Source organism: Callithrix jacchus, chromosome 3, assembly GCF_049354715.1.
Source record: "Callithrix jacchus isolate 240 chromosome 3, calJac240_pri, whole genome shotgun sequence".
NCBI lineage: Eukaryota > Metazoa > Chordata > Mammalia > Primates > Cebidae > Callithrix > Callithrix jacchus.
The window spans coordinates 37,515,997-37,536,361 of NC_133504.1; the positions used below are offsets into that span (position 1 = coordinate 37,515,997).

At 40.1% G+C, this 20,365-nt stretch overlaps 1 protein-coding gene across 18 annotated transcripts in view; it reads right to left on the reverse strand.

Annotated features, from left to right (window-relative positions):
* FNIP2 (folliculin interacting protein 2) overlaps nt 1-20,365 on the reverse strand; it is a 146,496-nt gene that overhangs the window by 81,208 nt on the left and 44,923 nt on the right. The gene's annotated exons all lie outside the window — the stretch shown is intronic.

A 20,365-nucleotide genomic window follows, 5' to 3' on the forward strand; every position in this document is an offset into this window, starting at 1 on the left:
TAAGGAGCTGGTCTCAAACTCCTGAGGCTCAGGCAATCTGCCTGCCTCAGCCTCCCAAAGGGCAGGGAGACACTGACATTTTAATGTTAGTAGAGGGAAAAACAGTTGCATAATTGGGTCAAGGAAATAGAGGCCGAACAAAGGCCATTAGTGCTTCAGAATGAGAGAGGCTGGGGATCCAATCTCAGCTCTGCCTCCCACCAGTTTTACAGTTTTGGGAATGTCTCCCCTAGGAGTACTTAAAGGTCCTGTTGTGAAGATTAAAACAGACAATCTATGGAAAATTTCCCAGCACATTCCCAGCCCCTTTCCCAGCCAACCCTGATACACAGGCCTTGAGCTACTGATAGCCACATGCCACACATACTCTCTTCATATTCACATTCACTTCTACGTTCAACTAGCAGTTACTGCGGAGCTTCCAAGAGCACCAACCACAGTTCCCGGTGCTTTACTGAAGACATCTCTTCATATGACTGGGAGCCACTCAGCATGATTTAAAGGGATATGAAAATAAACCTTGGGGCTTTTGCCTTAAATATCTGACCATTTCAGAACAATGTATTCTAATCCGAGTTACTTCATTTCTCTGTTCTTGCTTAACACAAAGAATGAACAATGTCCTTGGCATCAGGGTATTATTTATGGCTACTTTATGACTTCAGGCACAATAAGATAAGATGATTTGTCTACCTTTTCTTATTGTAAAATTTAAGCAAAATGACTTATATGGACTCTCTCTGGTTTTAAAATTCCATGATGCCAGGATTTGCCTGGTTAGAATTGAAACCAGGCCTTATTTCTGGAACTACTCAAGAGTGGAAAGGCAAATAACAAAAGTCTCAGTTACTTCCCTGAAACATGACAGGCACTAGTTCAAGTGATCTGAAACACAGAAAACATAATTCTCTTTAAAATATCTTAAGCCATGCACTGTAGTTTAAATTGTGTCCCCTCAAAAGATGGTGTACAAGTTCTAACTTCCATACCTGTGAATATGACTTTCCTTGGAAACAGGGTCTCTGCAGATATAATGAAGTTAAGATGAGGTCATATTAAATTAGTAGGGGCCCTAATCCAATGACTGATGTCCTCCTAAGACGGGGAAAATTTGGACAAAGACACAGAAAGAATAATGAACAGGGAAGTCACTGCAGACTGAGGGCACGGCACAAATACAAAAAGACAATATCACTGGGTGCTTGGAATGTGTCTCCTGTGGAAGACCCACACAGCAAACAAGGCTAGAAAAGCACTTGAGAACTACTTGTGAGGGACTTTAAATGCTATGCCAAGGAATGCATCTGTTGCTCTGCAAGCTGTGGTGTACCAATTCCAAGATTTCAAGAAAGAGAATGACATGATCTGACCTGTGTTTTAGGAGGAGAACTAAAGTGGTTTGAGAAGACCATTTTCAGGACAAATGCAGAGATTGTGACTTATAAATCCAGGATTTCGAGGAGTCATGGCCAATAAGGAAAAGAGCACGTTGTATAACGTGCTGCAGGGTGATTTGCTATAGCCTTCAAGATCAGTTCTAGTGTGGATGTTGATTCTTCTCTTGAACTTTTACAGGAATCAGAGATGTGATCATGGGTATTCCCATGTTGAAAAAGCAAGAGTTTTTCCTCTTGGTCTCACACAAGGAAACCACCCTACACAGTCAAAAACTAGTTTACATAAAGAGTTTAAAGAACATTCTTGTGATCTAAGAGGTAAGTATTTAAACCTTCAGGAATGATAGAAAACTTTTGATGGTCCAAGAAAAGGTAAAACGAAACAAAACAAAGATAAACAATAATGATCACAACAAAAACTGACAAAAATATTATCTATTTAACCAGCAGTTCCTGCCTGCCTACTACTTGGCAAGCATTCTGAGATAGAGCAGTGAGCGAACCATAACCCTGCCCCTATGAAATGCACTATGTGACATTTTCCAACCACTATTCAACCCTATTCTATACTCTTTTTTTTTCTGCCAACCTCCACGATTTCCTTATTCTCTAAAAAAAAAGAAAAGAAAAAAAAAAGTTTCTAAGTACAAACAGAAATCTCTCAAAAGGTTTGCTCAAGAAGAGTGGGAAAACCCAAAGGTCTACACCCTGAAAATAAACGAAGACTGGGGGTGGAAGAAAAGGGAAAATTAAGTTTGACGTGACAATGAAAGTTCACCCTGTCAGCAAAAAATATACATTATTTCCCACCCAGTAACAAGCTGTTTATTTCAAGAAAAGAAATTATGTAAATAGATGGCAGTAACAGATTTGGAATTCATTTATCTTTTGGTATGTTAGTACTCTCAGGAAGACTGCATTGGCTCTCCTTTCTTCCCCTATTTTGCACTTAGCCTTAGCTGTGTGAATTGCCCAGTGCAATTTCAGAGGAACTGCATAAAAACTCACCATTGAGTTGCTGTCCTGTGATCAGAAGTATAGTAAAAAGCACTTAAAGATTCCAGTTCTTATGAGAAGCTTTAATATATATTGCTAACCTAAAGATATTAATTTACAAACAATTTCAATTAAATATAGTCCATTGTTATATTACCAACACATAGCTATACTGCATGTTGGTTGCAATTCTTCCATCTTTAAGAAAGTAGGTGATATGTAAATCTTTTATTCTTTTTGTAAAGGAAAATGTGGAATGAAAGAGTAAATATGTTTAATCAGCAGCAACGGCATGGCAGGAGCACTGTAACATAAAACCATACTTCTGAGTTCATTCCTTCTGCACACCTTTGAGTGTGTGGCTTCACACAGGCACTGTGAAAGGTACCAGGAACAGAAATTAACTAGATCTAGTCTTTACCACAAAATGCTTACAACTGAGAATGGAAAGGCCAACATATAAATACTAAGTTAACTACACTGTTACAGGTACCAAGATAAATGTACAGGGACTTATGGGGACTCTAAAGGATAAAGAGGTCAAGTTCACATAGTTGAGTGAGGGATGGATGTGAGTCACAGAGGACATGATGCTTGCGACATGGATTAGGATTCACCAGGGTTAACAGAGCTTCTAACTCAAGCTCTACTGCGTACAACCCAGATGATTTTAGGAACGCTCCAACCCTAGCGCTGAGCTTTTCCAAAATGCATCTGCCTTATCTACCTCACAGGATTGTTCATGAAAAACAGAGAATAAGTTATGAAAGCACTTTTAAAACTGTAAAGCATAATTCAGATCTCAGATACCCAATTCCTTAACTGAATGCCTTGGGGCTAGATGTTTCAGAATTCAGAATGTTTTTTAGAAATCAGAAAGATGCTACACTACATATTACATAATATCTCTTCCAGGGACTGAGATATAATCAAACCCCCAAATCAAATTAATATTTCACCAGCCCAAGTTGTGAATATTTACGCGAAGTGGATTAGACAGACGCTATAAACAGCCTCACAACAGCTCAGATCAATTCCAAAAGATTTTCTAGAGATTTTAGGATTTTGGAATTACAGGATAAAGGATGGTTGATTAATTTAGTGATTACCATGTCTGAGAAAAGACTGGAATAAATAACTTTCAGCTTCCCTACATTTTCCTGAATATAACTGATCTCTAACAAAAATGACAGCCAAAAGTTTATGTGTAAGTAGATTGTAACTCTAAGCTTGTTTTCCCCCTACCTGCCAATAAAACAATGCATAAATGGTAACAAAGGTCACAAGCTAAAACCACATAAATCTTTAAATGTGTTCACACAGCAGTGACAAAACATTATTGTATATGTCACAATACAGCCTAAGATTTGGGTGCTATAAACAGGGAACTACAAAGTACAGAGAGGAAAAGACACAATTTCTTCCTTCCTTTCTGAGTTCAGGATCACATCAAGTAAAACTCTTAAAGAGGTAAAGTTTGTATGTGGCACATACAGCACCACTACCCACATTCCACTGCCCTGAGGCCACACAGCATAGACATAACAGCAGAGCACTGCACTGGATGTCCGATTGCCTAGGCTGGAGGCAGGTCCCATAGTCCGATCTCAGTCATTCCTTCACCTCTTAATCCAATGTCTTCTCCTCTATAAAAGGATGGGTTGGGGCCAGGTGAGGTGGCTCACACCTGTAATCCTAGCACTTTGGGAGGCTGAGGCAGATGGATCACTTGAGGCCAGGAGTTTGAGACCAGCATGGCTAATGTGGTGAAACCCCATCTCTAGTAAAAATACGAAAATTAGCCAGGTGTGGTGGTGGGTGCCTTGATCGTAGCTACTTGGGAGGCTAAGACACAAAAATCGCTTAGACATGGGAGGTGGAGGTTGCAGTGAGCTGAGATCACACAGCTGTACTCCAGCCTGGGCAACAAAGTGAGACTGTCTGAAAAAGGGAAAAAGAAAAAATGGGAAATGGGGTGCAACTAAAATTATGCCTAAAATTCTGGTGCTTCCAATTCTAACACTTTGTAATCCCAAGTTATCTATTAAATGTGCACAGTGTAATTTAGAATAGATGCTCTCAGCCAGATACTAAAAGTAAAGCAATCTTAATGAATTAACCTACATTACTACTGCATGGTATCCCTTAAACCTTCCAACAAAACACTGCATATAGAATGCTACCATAAGTCTAGAAAAAGGAAAAACTGGGGGTGGGGAACTCTGGGTTTCATTATACATGTGTAGACTGTCACTAAAAGATATACAATGAATTGGTAATACTAATTGTCTCTGGAGTAGAAAGCTGGATTACTGGATAAAAAAGAAAGCAGAAGGATTTTCATTCTACACTCTTTACAGAGCAAAGGGAAAGGCTTTCTCTATACTATATAATACACATCCATCAAAACAGCATAGTGAGAAGGAGTGTAGACTGAACCCAGGCATCCTGGGCCCAGGTCCTACCTCTGCCTCTTCCCAGCGATGTAACTTTGGTGAGTTACCTTACCTCTTTGTTCCTCAATAGCCTCATCTGCAAAATGGAGATAATATAATAGTACCAACCCTCTAAGTGCTGCTTTGCTGATCAAATGTAAAGTACTTAACACAGAGCCAGGCACACTGGAAGTGTGCTCTAAACATGCACCACAATTTTGTGTGTTTTGAATATTAAGCTGTGTGATTGTATTATCTCTTGAAAAAGTAAAAACAACAAAGATGAGAACTACAACAAGAACACCCTATTTTTTTTAATCCAAAAATCTATTATTGCTTTAAAGCAAACCCTTAATTATGGTTTCCTTTAACAGGCTTCTTGGTAGCTGAAGCATGAGGCAGTGGGTGAACTCCTACAGGGAAACCACCTTAATGAATTCTAAGCATTCAGATTCAGTTTTCAAATATGTAGTTTGGCCTGGACAATGGCATTTATTGAGCTTTCTTCTCGGCACTCATACACTACATTTTCCTGTCCTTCTTCATTCCCTCCCTCTTCCAAGGATAGGAGAAACTTTCTCTCTAAAAAAGCAATCCCTCTGGGAGGCTGAGGCAGGAGAACTGCTTGAACCTGGGAGGCCGAGGGTGCAGTGAGTCGAGATCATGCCACTGCCCTCCAACCTGGGTGACAGAGCAAGACTCTGTCTCAAAAAGAATTAAAAAAATAAAAAAAGCAATCCCTCTTCTCATTTATTAAATTCATCATCTATGGCTTTCAGTTGGTGATTGCTGTTCTAGTGGTGTATCAGATGGATTTCCATCATATTAAACCACTGCCTTTTTTGCTGTATAATTCTCACAGAGCCTAGAGACACCAATTCCAGAAGGTCTGGTGTTTGGATGTAGGCAGGTGAAGGCTGCTGATCAGAACTACACATCACATGCACAAATAATTGCCTAACATTTTAGAGTTTACCAAACACTTCTACAGAATTCACCTGAGCTGAACTTCTCAAATGTCCTGCAAGAGTCTGTATTATATAATGTATTGTATAAACTTTAACAAGGTTATGGTCAGTAAGTGGCTAAGTCAGGACTAAAATCAATGTCTCCTGACTCCAGATTCTGTGTTCATTCAAGTCTACTACACTAGAACCTTGATACCAGTAGCAAACAAGTTAAGGTAACATTCTCTTCCTTCTAGATCTTCCTCTGCATGTCCTTCTGAGATGTAAAAACCTGCACTCCAGCTTGGGCAGAGTGAGGCCCCATCTCGTAAAAGAAGAAGAAAGAGGGATCCAAGATGGCCAATTAGGAGCAGCTCAGGATTGCAGCCCCCAGTGAAAGTGCAGAGGGTGAGAGGATGGCGCATTTCCAGATGGATTTTTATTGCTCACAGACCAGGAGATTCCCAAGTGGAGGAGCACGGGTCACCAGCACGGCTGGTTTGGCCAGCAGGGCTGTTTTCACTGGCATGGCTGTTTTGCCGGCACCCCCAGCACGGTGGTTCTCTGTACAAAATACATGGGACCGGGTGCCATTTTAGCAGGCGATTGGAGCTCCGGGAAGTCACAATCGCCCAGTCATCTGATTAAAAAGGGGACTGAAACAGGGATCCAGGCCAGGAGACTCCAGGGCAAAAAAGCACCATGAATCTCAGCGCGGCTGTTTCAGCCAGCATAGTGGGTCACCACATGGGAAATCACACAGATGCCGGCACCTTTTCAACAGGCGACTGGAACACCTGGGAGAGAGTTAACCATTCAACTGAAAAAAAAAAAAAAAGCTCTGAGGCAGGGAGTCAGGTGATTAGGCTTGGCTGGTCCCACCCCCACAAAAAAAAAATAGCAATCGCAAAGGCTCTGGATTGGGAGTTTCACAGCAAGCACAGCTGAACCTGGGAAGGTCCAGCTCTGTGGGGGAGGGGCATCCGCCATTGCCGAGGCAGCCCACCATTACAGAGAGTCTGCCATTATAGAGGTGGGCCACCATTGCCGAGGCAGTTCTAACTACACCCGTATCAACAGGACTGCAGGGAAATTCACATGGCAGCTGGGTGGAGCCCACAGCAGCTCAGCAAAGCCTCTGCAGGCAGACAGTGACTAGGCTGCCTCCTCACTGGACAGGGTAGCCCTGAAAAAAGGCAGCAACACAACAGAAACTCATAAATAAAGCCCTAACTCCCCAGGACAAAGCACCTGGGGTAAAAAAAGGCAGGGGGCGGGGGGGCTTATTAGTTTTGCTGCAGCAGACTTAAATGTACCTGCTCAGCAGCTCTGAATGAACAACAGAGATCACAGTTTAGCGCTTGAGCTCCTACAAAGGACAGACTGTCTCCTCAAGCAGCTCCCTGACCCCCATATATCCAAAGAGTCACCTCATAAAGGAGAGAACAGACTGACATTTGGCGGGCCTCATTCTGGGATAAAGATAGCAGCAGAAGAAACGAGCAGCAACCCTTATGGTTCTGCAGCTGCTGCAGGTGATCCCCATGCAAGCAGGGCCCAGAGTGGATTTCAGCAATCCTACAGCAGAGGGGCCTGACTGGTAGAAGGAAAACTAAGAAACAGAAAGAAATAACTTCATCATCAACAAACTGGACATCCACTCAGAGACCCACTCTGAAAGTCAACAACTACAAAGACGACAGGTAGATAAAACTGCAAAGACAGGAAGAAACCAGCACAAAAAGGATGAAAACACCTGAATCCAGAACGTCTCTCCTCCTCCAAAAGATCACAACTACTCACCAGCAAGGGAACAAGGCTGCATGGAGAATGAGTGTGATGAATTGATAGAATCAGGCTTCAAAAGGTGGGTAATAAGAAACTTATATAAGCTAAACGAACATGTTCTATCCCAATGCAAAGAAGAAACCAAAAACCTTGAAAAAAGATTTGACAAAATAAGACTAAACAACTTAGAGATGAATATAAGTGAATTGATGGAGCTGAAAAACACAACACGAGAACTTTGCAAAGCATACACAAGTTTCAACAGCCAAATTGACCAAGCAGAAGAAAAAATATCAGAGGCCAAAAATCAATTCAATGAAATAAAACGAGAAGGCAAGATTAGAGAAAAAAGGGTAAAAAGTAATGAACAAAGTTTCCAAGAAATATGGGACTATGTAAAAAGACCTAATCTATGTTTGATAGGTATACCTGAATGTGACAAAAAGAATCAATCCAAGCTGGAAAATACTCTTCAGGATATTATCCAGGAAAAGGTCCCCAACCTAGCAAGGCAGGTCAATATTCAAGTCCAGGAAATACAGAGGCCACCACAAAGATATTCCTCAAGAAGAGCAACCCAAAGGCACATTATCATCAGATTCACCAGGATTGAAATGAAGGAGAAAATGCTAAGGGCAGCCAGAGAGAAAGGTCGGGTCACCCACAAAGGGAAGCCCATCAGATTCACAGCAGATCTCACGGCAGAAACCCTACAAGCCAGAAGAGAGTGGGGGCCAATATTCAATATCCTTAAAGAAAAGAACTTCCAACCCAGAATTTCATATCCAGCCAAACTGAGCTTCATAAGTGAAGGAAAAATAAAATCCTTTGTGAACAAGCAAGCACTCAGAGATTTCATCACCACCAGGCCTGCTTTACAAAAGCTCCTGAAAGAGGCACTAAACATAGAAAGGAACAACCAGTACCAGCCACTCCAAAAACATACCAAATCGTAAAGAGCATCAACACAATGAAGAAACTGCATCAACAATGGGCAAAAGAGCCAGCTAGCATCAAAATGGCAGTATCAAATTCACAAATAACAATATTAACACTAGGCCGGGCGCGGTGGCTCAAGCCTGTAATCCCAGCACTTTGGGAGGCCGAGGTGGGTGGATCACGAGGTCAAGATATTGAGACCATCCTGGTCAACATGGTGAAACCCCGTCTCTAGTAAAGATACAAAAAATTAGTTGGACATGGTGGCGCGTGCCTGTAATCCCAGCTACTCAGGAGGCTGAGGCAGGAGAATTGCCTAAACCCGGGAGGTGGAGGTTGTGGTGAGCCGAGATCGTGCCATTGCACTCCAGCCTGGGTAACAAGAGTGAAACTGTCTCAAAAAAAAAAAACCAAACAAACAATATTAACTCTAAATGTAAATGGGCTAAATGCACCAATCAAAAGACACAGACCGGCAAATTGGATAAAAAGCCAAAACCCATCGGTGTGCTGGATCAAGAAAACCCATCTCACATGCAAGGATACACAAAGGCTCAAAATAAAGGGATGGAGGAAGATTTACCGAGCAAATGGAGAGCAAAAAAAAGCAGGAGTTGCAATTCTCGTCTCTGATAAAACAGACTTTAAAGCAACAAAGATCAAAAGAGACAGAGAAGGGCATTACATAATGATAAAAGGATCAACACAACAAGAAGAGGTAACAATCCGAAATACATACACACCCAATACAGGAGCACCCAGATACATAAGGCAAGTTCTTAATGACTTACAAAGAGACTTAGACTCCCAAACAATAATAGTGGGAGACTTTAACACCCCATTGTCAATATTAGACAGATCAACCAGACAGAAAATTAACAAAGATATCCAGGACTTGAATTCAGAGCTGGACCAAGCAAACCTAATAGGCATTTACAAAACTCTCCACCCCAAATCCAAAGAATATACATTCTTCCCAGCACCACATCACACCTACTCTAAAATTGACCACATAATTGGAAGTAAATCACTCCTCAGCAAATTCAAAAGTACAGAAATCTTAACAGTGTCTCAGTCCACAGTGCAATTATGCTAGAACTCAGAGTTCAGAAACTAACTCAGAACTGCACAGCCTCATGGAAACTGAACAACTGGCTCTTGAATGCTGACTGGATAAACAATGAAATGCAGGCAGAAATAAAGATATTCTTCAAAGCCAATGAGAACGAAGACACAACATACTAGAATCTCTGGGACACATTTAAAGCAGTCTCTAGAGGAAAATATATAGTAATAAATGCCCACATGAGAAGCAAGGAGAGATCTAAAATCAACACCCTATCATCAAAATTGAAAGAGCTAGAGGAACAAGAACAAAAAAAAACCTCAAAACCTAGCAGAAGACAAGAAATAACTAAGATCAGAGCAGAACTGAAGGAGATAGAGACATAAAAAACCCTTCGAAAAATCAATCTATCCAGGAACTGGTTTTTCGAAAAGATCAACAAAACAGACAGACCACTGGCCAGATTTAAAATAAAGAAAAGAGAAAATAATCAAATAGATGCAATGAAAAATGATAAAGGGGATATTACCACAGATTCCACGGAAATACAAGCCATCATCAGAGATTATTACAAACAACTCTAAGCACATAAACTAGTAAACCTGGAAGAAATGGATAAATTCCTGGACACCTGAATCCTCCCAAGCCTAAATCAGGAAGAAGTCGAAATTCTGAATAGACCAATAACAAAAGCAGAAGTTGAAGCAGAAATCAAAAGCCTACCACCCAAAAAATGCCCAGGTCCAGATGGGTTCACAGCCGAATTCTACCAGACATAAAAAGAGGAGCTGGTACCATTCCTTCTGAAACTATTACAAACAATCCAAAAAGAGGGAATCCTTCCCAAATCATTTTATGAGACCAACATCATCCTGATACCAAAACCTGGCAGAGACTGAGCAAGAAAAAAAAACTTCAGGCCAATATCCATGATAAACATAGATGCTAAAATCATCAATAAAATACTGGCAAACCGATTGCAACAGCATATCAAAAAGTTTATCCACCATGATCAAGTAGGCTTCATCCTGGGGATGCAAGGCTGGTTCAACACATGCAAGTCTAAAAATCACAGAAACAGAACCAAAGACAAAAACCATGATTATCTCAATAGATGCAGAGAAGGCCTTTGACAAAATTCAACAGCCCTTTATGCTAAAAAAAGAAAAGCCCCAATAAACTAGGTATCTCGAAATAATAAAAGGTATTTACAACAAACAAGCAGCCAATATCATACTGAATGGGCAAAAATGGGCCTTCTCTTTGAAATCTGGCACTAGACAAGGATACCCACTCTTACCACTCCTATTCAATATAGTACTAGAAGTTCTAGCCAGAGCAATCAGGCAAGAAAAAGAAATAAAGGGTATTCAAATAGGAGAGGAGGAAGTCAAATTGTCTCTATTTTCAGACGACATGATTTGTATATCTAGAAGACCCCTTTGTCTCAGCCCAAATTCTCCTGAAACTGATAAGCAACTTCAGCAAAGTCTCAGGATACAAAATCAATGTGCAAAAATCATAAGCATTCCTATACACCAATAACAGACTTAAAGAGAGCCAAATCAAGAACTATCTGCAATTCACAATTGCTACAAAGAGAGTAAAATACCTAGAAATACAACTAACAAAGAACATAAAGGACTTCTTTTAGGAGAACTACAAACCACTGCTCAACAAAATAAGAGAGGACACAAACAGATGGAGAAAAATTCAATGTTCATGGTTAGGAAGAATTAATATCATGAAAATGGCCATACCGCCCAAAGTAAATTACAGATTCAACACTATCCCCATCAAGCTACCAATGACCTTCTTCACAGAACTAGAAAAAACCACCTTAAACTTCATATGGAACCAAAAGAGAGCCCGCAGAGCCAAGTCGATTCTAAGCAAAAAGAACAAAGCGGGAGGCATCACACTACTGGACTTCAAACTATACTACAAGGCTACAGTAATCAAAACGGCATGGTACTGGTACCAAAACAGAGATATAGACCAATGGAACAGAACAGAGGCCTCGGAGGCAACACAACACATCTACAACCACCTGATCTTTGACAAACCTGACAAAAACAAGCAATGGGGAAAGGATTCCCTGTTTAATAAATGGTGTTGGGAAAACTGGCTAGCCATGTGCAGAAAGCAGAAACTGGACACCTTCCTGACATCTTACACTAAAATTAACTCCAAATGGATTAAAGACTTAAACATAAGACCTAACACCATAAAAACCCTAGAAGAAAATCTAGGCAAAACCATTCAGGACATAGGCATAGGCAAGGACTTCATGACCAAAACACCAAAAGCATTGGCAACAAAAGCCAAAATAGACAAATGGGACCTAATCAAACTCCACAGCTTCGGCACGGCAAAAGAAACAGTCATTAGAGTGAATCGGCAACCAACAGAATGGGCAAAAATTTTTGCAGTCTATCCATCTGACAAAGGCCTGATATCCAGAATTTACAAAGAACTAAAACAGATTTACAGGAAAAAAACAAACAAGCCCATTCAAAAGTGGGCGAAGGATATGAACAGACACTTTACAAAAGAAGACATATATGAGGCCAACAAACATATGAAAAAAATGCTCATCATCACTGGTCATTAGAGAAATGCAAATCAAAATTACATTGAGATATCATCTCATGCCAGTTAGAATGGCAATCATTAAAAATCTGGAAACGACTGATGCTGGAGACGATGTGGAGAAATAGGAACATTTTTACACTGTTGGTGGGAGTGTAAATTAGTTCACCCATTGTGGAAGACAGTGTGGCGATTCCTCAAGGATCTAGAAATAGAAATTCCATTTGACCCAGCAATCCCATTACTGGGTATATATCCAAAGGATTATAAATCATTCTACTGTAAGGACACATGCACATGAATGTTCATTGCAGCACAGTTTACAACAGCAAAGACCTGGAACCAACCCAAATGCCCATTGATGATAGACTGGACAGGGAAAATGTGGCATATATACACCATGGAATACTATGCAGCCTTCAAAAATGATGAGTTCGTGTCCTTTGTAGGGACATGGATGAACCTGGAAACCATCATTCTCAGCAAACCTACACAAGAACAGAAAATCGAATACCGCATGTTCTCACTCAGAGGCGGGTGTTGAACAATGAGAACACATGGACACAGGCAGGGGAGCATCACACACTGGGGTATGTTGGGGGGAAATAGGGGAGGGACAGCGGGGGATGGGGAGTTGGAGAGAGATAGCATGGGGAGAAATGACAGATATAGGTGATGGGGAGGAAGGCAGCAAATCACACTGTCATGTGTGTACCTATGCAACTATCTTGCATGTTCTTCACATGTACCCCAAAACCTAAAATGCAATTAAAAAAAAGAAAAGCACCAAGATTAAACTAATATATAAATTTCTGACCTTAAAAAAAAAGAAGAAGAATAAGAAGAAAGAAGGAGGAGGAGGAAGAGAAAGAGGAGAAAGTGTGGGATTGACAAAAGAATAGGGGAACTGGTCAGTGGAACAGAATAGAGAGTTCAGGAACAAATCCACATAAATATAAATTAACCGATATTTGACAAAGGAGCAACAGTAATACAATGGAGCAAAGACAGTCTTTTCCACAAAGGGTGCTGGAGTATCTGGACATTGAGGTGCAAAAAAAAAAAGAAAAGAATCTCAACACAGACCTTACATCCTTCATAAAAATAAACCCCAAATGGCTTACAAACCTAAGTGTAAAAAGTAAAACTACAAAACTCACAGAAGATAACACAGGAGAAAATACAGATGACCTTGGGCATTGCGAAGGATTTTTAGATACAACATGAAAGCTGTGGTCCATGAAAGAAATTATTGAGAAGCTGGACTTCGTTAAAATTAAAAACTTCTGCTCTGAGAAAGACACTGTCAAGGGGATTAGAAGACAAGCCACAGACTGAGACAAAATAGTCCAAAAAATATATCTGATAGACAACTATTTTATCCAAAATAAAGAACACTTAAAACTCAGTAAGAAATCAAACCTCTTGATGAAAAAATGGCCGAAGATATTAATAGACACCTGGCCGAAGATATGAATAGACACCTCACCAAAGATAATATAAATGGCAAATAAGCATGTGAAAAGTTGATCCACATTGTTTGTCATTAGAAACACAAATTTAGATAACAAGAGATACTACTACATGCCTATTAGAATGGCCAAAGTCCGGAACACTGACAATGCCAAACGCTGGTGAGGATGTGGAGCAACAGAAACTCTCATCCACTGGTGGCGGTGCTATTGTTTTGGAAGAGTTCGGCAGTTTCTTACGAAACTAAACACACTTCTACCTTACAATCCAGCAATGGGACTCCTTGTTATTTATCCAAATGAGTTGAAAAGCCTGCCGCTATGTACAGGAGCTTGATTCGTAATTGCCAAAACGTGGAAGCAACCAAGATGTCCTTCAGTATGCAAAGAGATGGTCAATGGAATATTATTCAGTGCTAAAAAAGAAATAAACTATCAAGTTATGAAAAGACATGAAGAGACCTTGAATGTATATTTCTAACTGAAAGAAGCCAATCTGAAAAGGCTACATACTGTATGATTCTAATCAAACGACATTATGGAAAAGGCAAAACTATGGAGACAGTAAAAAGACAAGCGGTTGCCTGGGGTTAGAGGAGATGGAGGGATAAATAGGCGAGGTGCAGAGGATTTCTAAGGCAGTGAAACTATCTAGTATGAATAATGGATACGTGTCATTATACTTTTGTCAAAACCTATAGAATATACAACACTAAGAATGAACCCTAATGCCAACTATGGACTTTGGGTGACAATGATGTGTCAATACAGATTTCTCAATGGTAACACATATATCACTGTGGCATGGGATGGCGATACTGTGGAGGTAAGGTATATATGGGAATTCTGTAATTTCTGCTCAATTTTGCTGTGAACCTAAAATTGCTCTAAAAAATATTTAAAAGGAAAAAAATTATTTTAATTTCAGTTGTCAAAGGAACTTTAAAAATATATTACCTTTCAGGAATAAGTACTAGTTTAAAATTTTGTGACAGGATTATTTTCTGAAGATATTTTTTGTCTGTTAAAGATATTTTTTTCTCCTGTAAAGATGAGAACCAAGGACATACAACTTGAGCTTCAGATGTAGCTATCAAAAGTCTGTCTCTGCTCAGCAGAATTACAGGCCATCTCCTCCTTGTTCTATCCACCTGGCTGGGAAAAGGCGGGTCAGTCCTCACATACTGCTCTACAGAATGCATCCAACCATCACATGTGGTCTTGCTCCTACTGACGGAGGGGAATGTTCCCCTAAAATAGTTCACAGTGAGGTATTAGTGACTGCCTATAGAGAACAATGCTTAAATACAAAGAAATGATAATTTAATAATAGGAGTTTTTGCCATCAAGCAGGGTCCAGTGAGAAAGATATTACGGGCAGGTGACCTCTGCCTCCCTCTCCTATCACAGCATGCAGCTGCCAGACCATCCACCAGCACGCCTCCACCCCATTCACATTCCCACAAAGAATCATGTACTTTCTGAATCCAAATCATCTTTGCCCTGAGGCAATATCCTTATTTTTAGGATGCACACCAGGCATGTTCCTGCCTTAAGATCTTTGTACTTCCTGTTCCCTCTGTTGAAAATGTACTTCCTCAAACACCCACATGGCTTGTTCACTCACGTGGAAAAAGATTACCACTGAGCTAGTTCTGACTCCCTTGATTACCCAAGGCCAAGTCTTTACATTTCTCTAACTTCGGGACTTATGGATCACTGACAGATTATCAGACTATTAGCTGGAAAGGACTTTAGACACCACTTCCTGTCCACTGGTTCCCAAGTTGTTTGGCTCATCATGAGAAATACCCCAGAAGCTGTGTGTGTGTGTGTGTGTGTGTGTGTGTGTGTGTGTGAAATCAACAAAGCTTCATAAGCTCTACCTCCAGGAATCCAGTTCAGTGAATCTGAAGCTGAGACCAAAGCAGTGTCCCCCCACTGTTGTCTTAACTATGACTAGACACGTTACCTCTCTATAGCCATTTCTCTCATACAGCTGAGAAGAATCATACTTCTTTGACCTACGTTGTAGAGATGTGAGGATTTAAATGTTTGCTAACTTCAAAACTGCGCTTGAATAGACTCATAATATATGCTCATATCAGAAAAAATAAAAAAAGAAACACCATTCCATTCTACTATCTTTCTTCCTTCTTTCTCTCTCTCTTTCTTTCTTTTTTAGAAAACAAAAACAGAAAGATGAGATGATGTTCCCAAAGACAGTGATTTCAAGGCAGAGAAGACCCTCAGATCATAAAATCAGGGTAGAGAAGATCGCCATGTCAAAGGTCCTTCCATTTTATCTGGTATTAAGTCTAGTTTCTCATGTGCTAGAGAGCTGAAAATTAGTAAGTGGGAAAACAGCTTAACTCAACTAAGTTCCTTTTTTTGCCTTTGGACAGGGTGAGGCATGAAAGTGAAAGGATATGGCATAGTGAGAAAAAAGGATTTTCATTCACATCTGTTCTGTAAAACCTAAAGTAGTATTTTTAAAAACCTTTTTTTTTTTTTTTGCAATGGAGTCTCGTTCTGTTGCCCAAGCTGGAGTGCCGTGGCACAATCACTGCAACCTCGGCCTCCTGGGTTCAAGCAATTCTCCTGCCTCACCCTCCTGAGTAGCTCAGATTACAGGAGCGTGGCACCATGCCCAGCTAATTTTTGTATTTTTAGTAGAGACAGGGTTTCACCAGGTTGATCAGGTTGGTCTCAATCTCCTGACCTCATGATCCACGTGGCTCGGCCTCCCAAAGTGCTATAATTACAGGCATGAGCCATTGCATCTGGCCTAAAAAACCTTTCTTAAACCCTTAAAGACATAAGGCTCACAGATGGATGTACACCTGATACCTAAATATCCCCATGGGAACTCATAAAAGGAAAGAAAATTCCCAGGAACCTTGGTGTTTTTAGAACCCACAGGCTGGATTCCCTTTGGTGACTTTTGACAGTTATAATCTTAGATGGGTCACAAGTTATTGCTCTCGCCAATTCCCACCAGGGCTTGCTACCTCACTGTTCAGCAATTATTCAGCTTTTGTCGCTATAACAATAAAAGGATAAGGCTAAGCCAGAGCCTGACTCACCACAGGAGTCATAACAGGAGAACCAGGGATGTTGGAGGACCAGTTCAGCCAGCATTCCAGTTCAGCATAGAGCTGAGCAGAACTTGAGGAAAAAAGCCTTCAGCAGCTGCCCAATCAGTGACTGGCCTGCAGACTCCAGAGCTGGATTAACCTCATCTCCTGCCTGGAACACCGTCATTCTGGATGCAGTTCGCTATGGTGACTAATAACAAGTGCTTTACTCTGTTATATCACCAACGCTGATCCAAATATGACCCAGACAAACGCTGATGTCAGTTGTTAGCATCTATGAAAATCTCCTATATTAAGATTGCTGATTTATTCCTTGTAAGTGATGTATCCTCAGAGGGAAAAGACAAATGTTCTTGAACCCTAAATCAGACATGACACTGCATTCCTTGACTCATTCAATCTTACCGGTCTGGAATCATCTCAAAATCCCTACCACTGGCCAGCAGAAATAAACTATTCTAACTAGTCAAAGAAAAATTCTCATGGTACATAAAAGTAAAAAAGGAAGGAATGCAGGAAGCTCAGAAGAACGTGTGACAGCAATACCCAATGCATCAGAAAGAGTCACACCCAACCATTTATGACCTCTCAATGAAGCTTGTCACAAAGCACAAGACCGTCAGCTGACTAGAGTTTGTTTTTTTTCTCTACCCACTTCATTTGACCTGTCCAACAGCTACATTTTCTATTAAGTAGTATCAGGGTAGAGTGATTTTCACATTGTTTCTAGGTACAGCACACAGTGAGAAACATTCTTTCCACTCCTACAAAGCCTGCATTACACTTTCTTTTAATGACCTTTTATTATACTCTTCAGAATTCTTTGGTGGGTTGCCTTAGCATATCTCTCTCTAAATCTGTGACTATTTTTATATTTCCTAGTCAGTAATCCCAACTGCTATAAATAAAAAGAGTGGTCATAAAATCATGGTCAGTTTATCTATGTGAAGCAGCTCACCAGGGGAAAATGCATCCAGGTTTCTTCTTTCCTTACTTTCTTATTAAGTAACTACCATAGACAGTCTAAGGATTTCCCTTTTTTAGTAGAATTACCTCATCTAAAATGTGCATAAAATGAATGTCTATACTCATTAATCCTTCTGCTTCTTCTATCCTGGCGATTCTAAAGCAGTATAGAGAATTTCTTCTGAATCGAAATTTCAAGATCTGAAACTGTAAAGCACGATTGACTCTGAAGTGCTCTGTTTCAGTTCCTCTTCAGTGTACAAGGGGTATACTTTAAAGACACAGCAGGTTTTCTTTTGTCACCAGAGCAACAATGATCCACAGATATGTGTGGCAAGTCCCAGATTTCTCATATAAACAGCCCTATGGATTGTTTGCTAATTTGCTGGGAAAGTTTCAAAAACTCAAAAGTTGCTATAGTCAATATTTTAAGAAAGAGGATTAGAAGCAATTGTTTGAAGATGATACTATATACCTGGCATCATATTTAAGAGTCAGTAGATTTTCTTTTTTTCTGAGATGGAGTCTTGCTCTGTTGCCCAGGCTGGGGTGCGGTGGTATGATCTCAGTTCACTGCAACCTCCACTTCCCAGATTCAAGTGATTCTCCTGCTTCAGTGTCCCAAGTAGCTGGGATTAAAGGTGCCTGCTACTATGCCTGGCTAATTTTAGTAAAAATACCAAAATTAGCCAGGCATAGATGTGGCATAGATATGGTTTTACCATATTGATCAGGCTGGTCTTGAACTCCTGACCTCAAGTGATCTGCCTGGCTTGGCTTCCCAAAGTGCTGGTATTACAGACATGAGCCACCGTGCCCAGCCAAGAGGCACTAGATTTGAAGGGAGTTTCAGCAAGGTATTTTTACTTACAAGCCATTTAAGATACCTCTCATCAAACTCTGTAGTTTTTTGTTGACTCTAGAATTTTATGAAATGAATTGAACCCCAACATCCACCTTTATAGAGTTTAGGGGGAATGAAAACGGAGATGCCCAGGACAATTCCTATCCTGAAATGTGTCATGCTACATGAGCCACAATGAGATGACCAACATGTTTCTTTCTGCATTGTTTCTGTCTGTTTTACACTATGGCCATCATCACATATACAACATAATTCTACTGTAATTGTGGAATCGTTCTCTTCATCTTTTCAGTTACTAGAAAATCATGAGAAGAAAAAAAAAACCCTGCTTGTCAGTGTGGTGAACTAAGAAGACCGCCTGGAACTACTGATTTAAGATATCAAAGAACAAGAAGGGATTGAAAGTCCTAGCTACCTGACTGTCACATGACTTGGACAAACAGATAACTTGTGAGCACTCTGGAGCCAGGTCCTTCAGTGCAAGCACCTGTCAGTAATTCACTTCTACCCTCAAGTTGGCCTAAGTCCTTAAGAAATTCTGGAAATCAAGCGCAATACTGCAAGTAAGCAGTGTTTCCAAGATCATAGTAAGAAGAGAAAGCGGATGATGTCTACCACACCATGTTGTTTGACTAGAGATGAATTCCAATTAATTGACAAATATATGCCATTATTTTACAAAGTGCTAAAAAAAAATTCTCAGCACTAGAGAAGTAAATCTAAAGGAAGGTAAAACAAGGAAAGAGGATAATAAGCATGAAAATGTCAAAGTTTAAACCATTGCTTAAATAAAATGATTAAAATCTTACCAAAGAATAGCAAGCACACTGAAGGTGAGAAGCAGCAGTTCAAATAAAAAATTTTAGAGGTTTCCAAAAACTGGCCTTGCATATTATTTTCTTACATGGACATACACTCCCTACCTTTCATCCTAAATAGCTATCTGGGGATCTAGAATTGTATGGAATAACAAAAATAGGGAATACAGAAGGCCCTATTACATCTAAGAATCTCAGAAGAAGAAAGAATTTTTAAAGTAATCTGAGTCAATTACATAGTTTAACAGTTGAGAGCGAGACTCAGAGAAGCCTGGAGACTGGCCCAGGGTTACAGGCTCCTGGGCAGCAGAGCTTAGGGATCAGGATTCAGATCAACTTGAGTGTCACTCCATTACTCTCTCCTATCACTCAGCCACCCTTTCTTGATAAGAAACAGATAAAAACAGATAGTATAAAAGTGAAATTATTATCTGAACATTCTAGCTATTTTTCTAATGTACCATATCATTACCTCCTCCTCTACAAATAGATCTCTTTAACTGAATGAAGAGCATGTGACCTAACACTTGTAAAGTAACTTCCCCACTTCTCTCTCACTCCCCAATCTACTGTGCTCCTACACTTTAGTGGACAACATCCTATTTTATTATGTTTCTTTTTTCTTTTTTTGAGATGGAGATCTTACTCTGCTGTCCTGTTTTATTAAGTTTCTATTTTTAAAAATGACAAAGATTTTTACAGAACAAAAGCTGTATTCTGATTATTTTAACCAAACCAAGAAACATACTTATGAGATAAACAGATGATGAGACATGTTAATTTTGAGAAATTTTCTGTAAGAAAAAAAACATTTTAAGTGAATTTATTTTATTATTATTATTTTTAAAAGACAGGGTCTTGCTCAGTTGCCCAGGCTGGAGTACAGGGGTGAAATCACAATTTATTGCAGCCTACAACTCCTGGGCTCAAACAATCTCCCACCTCAGCTTCCCAAGTAGCTGGCTCCACAGCTCCACACCTCTGTG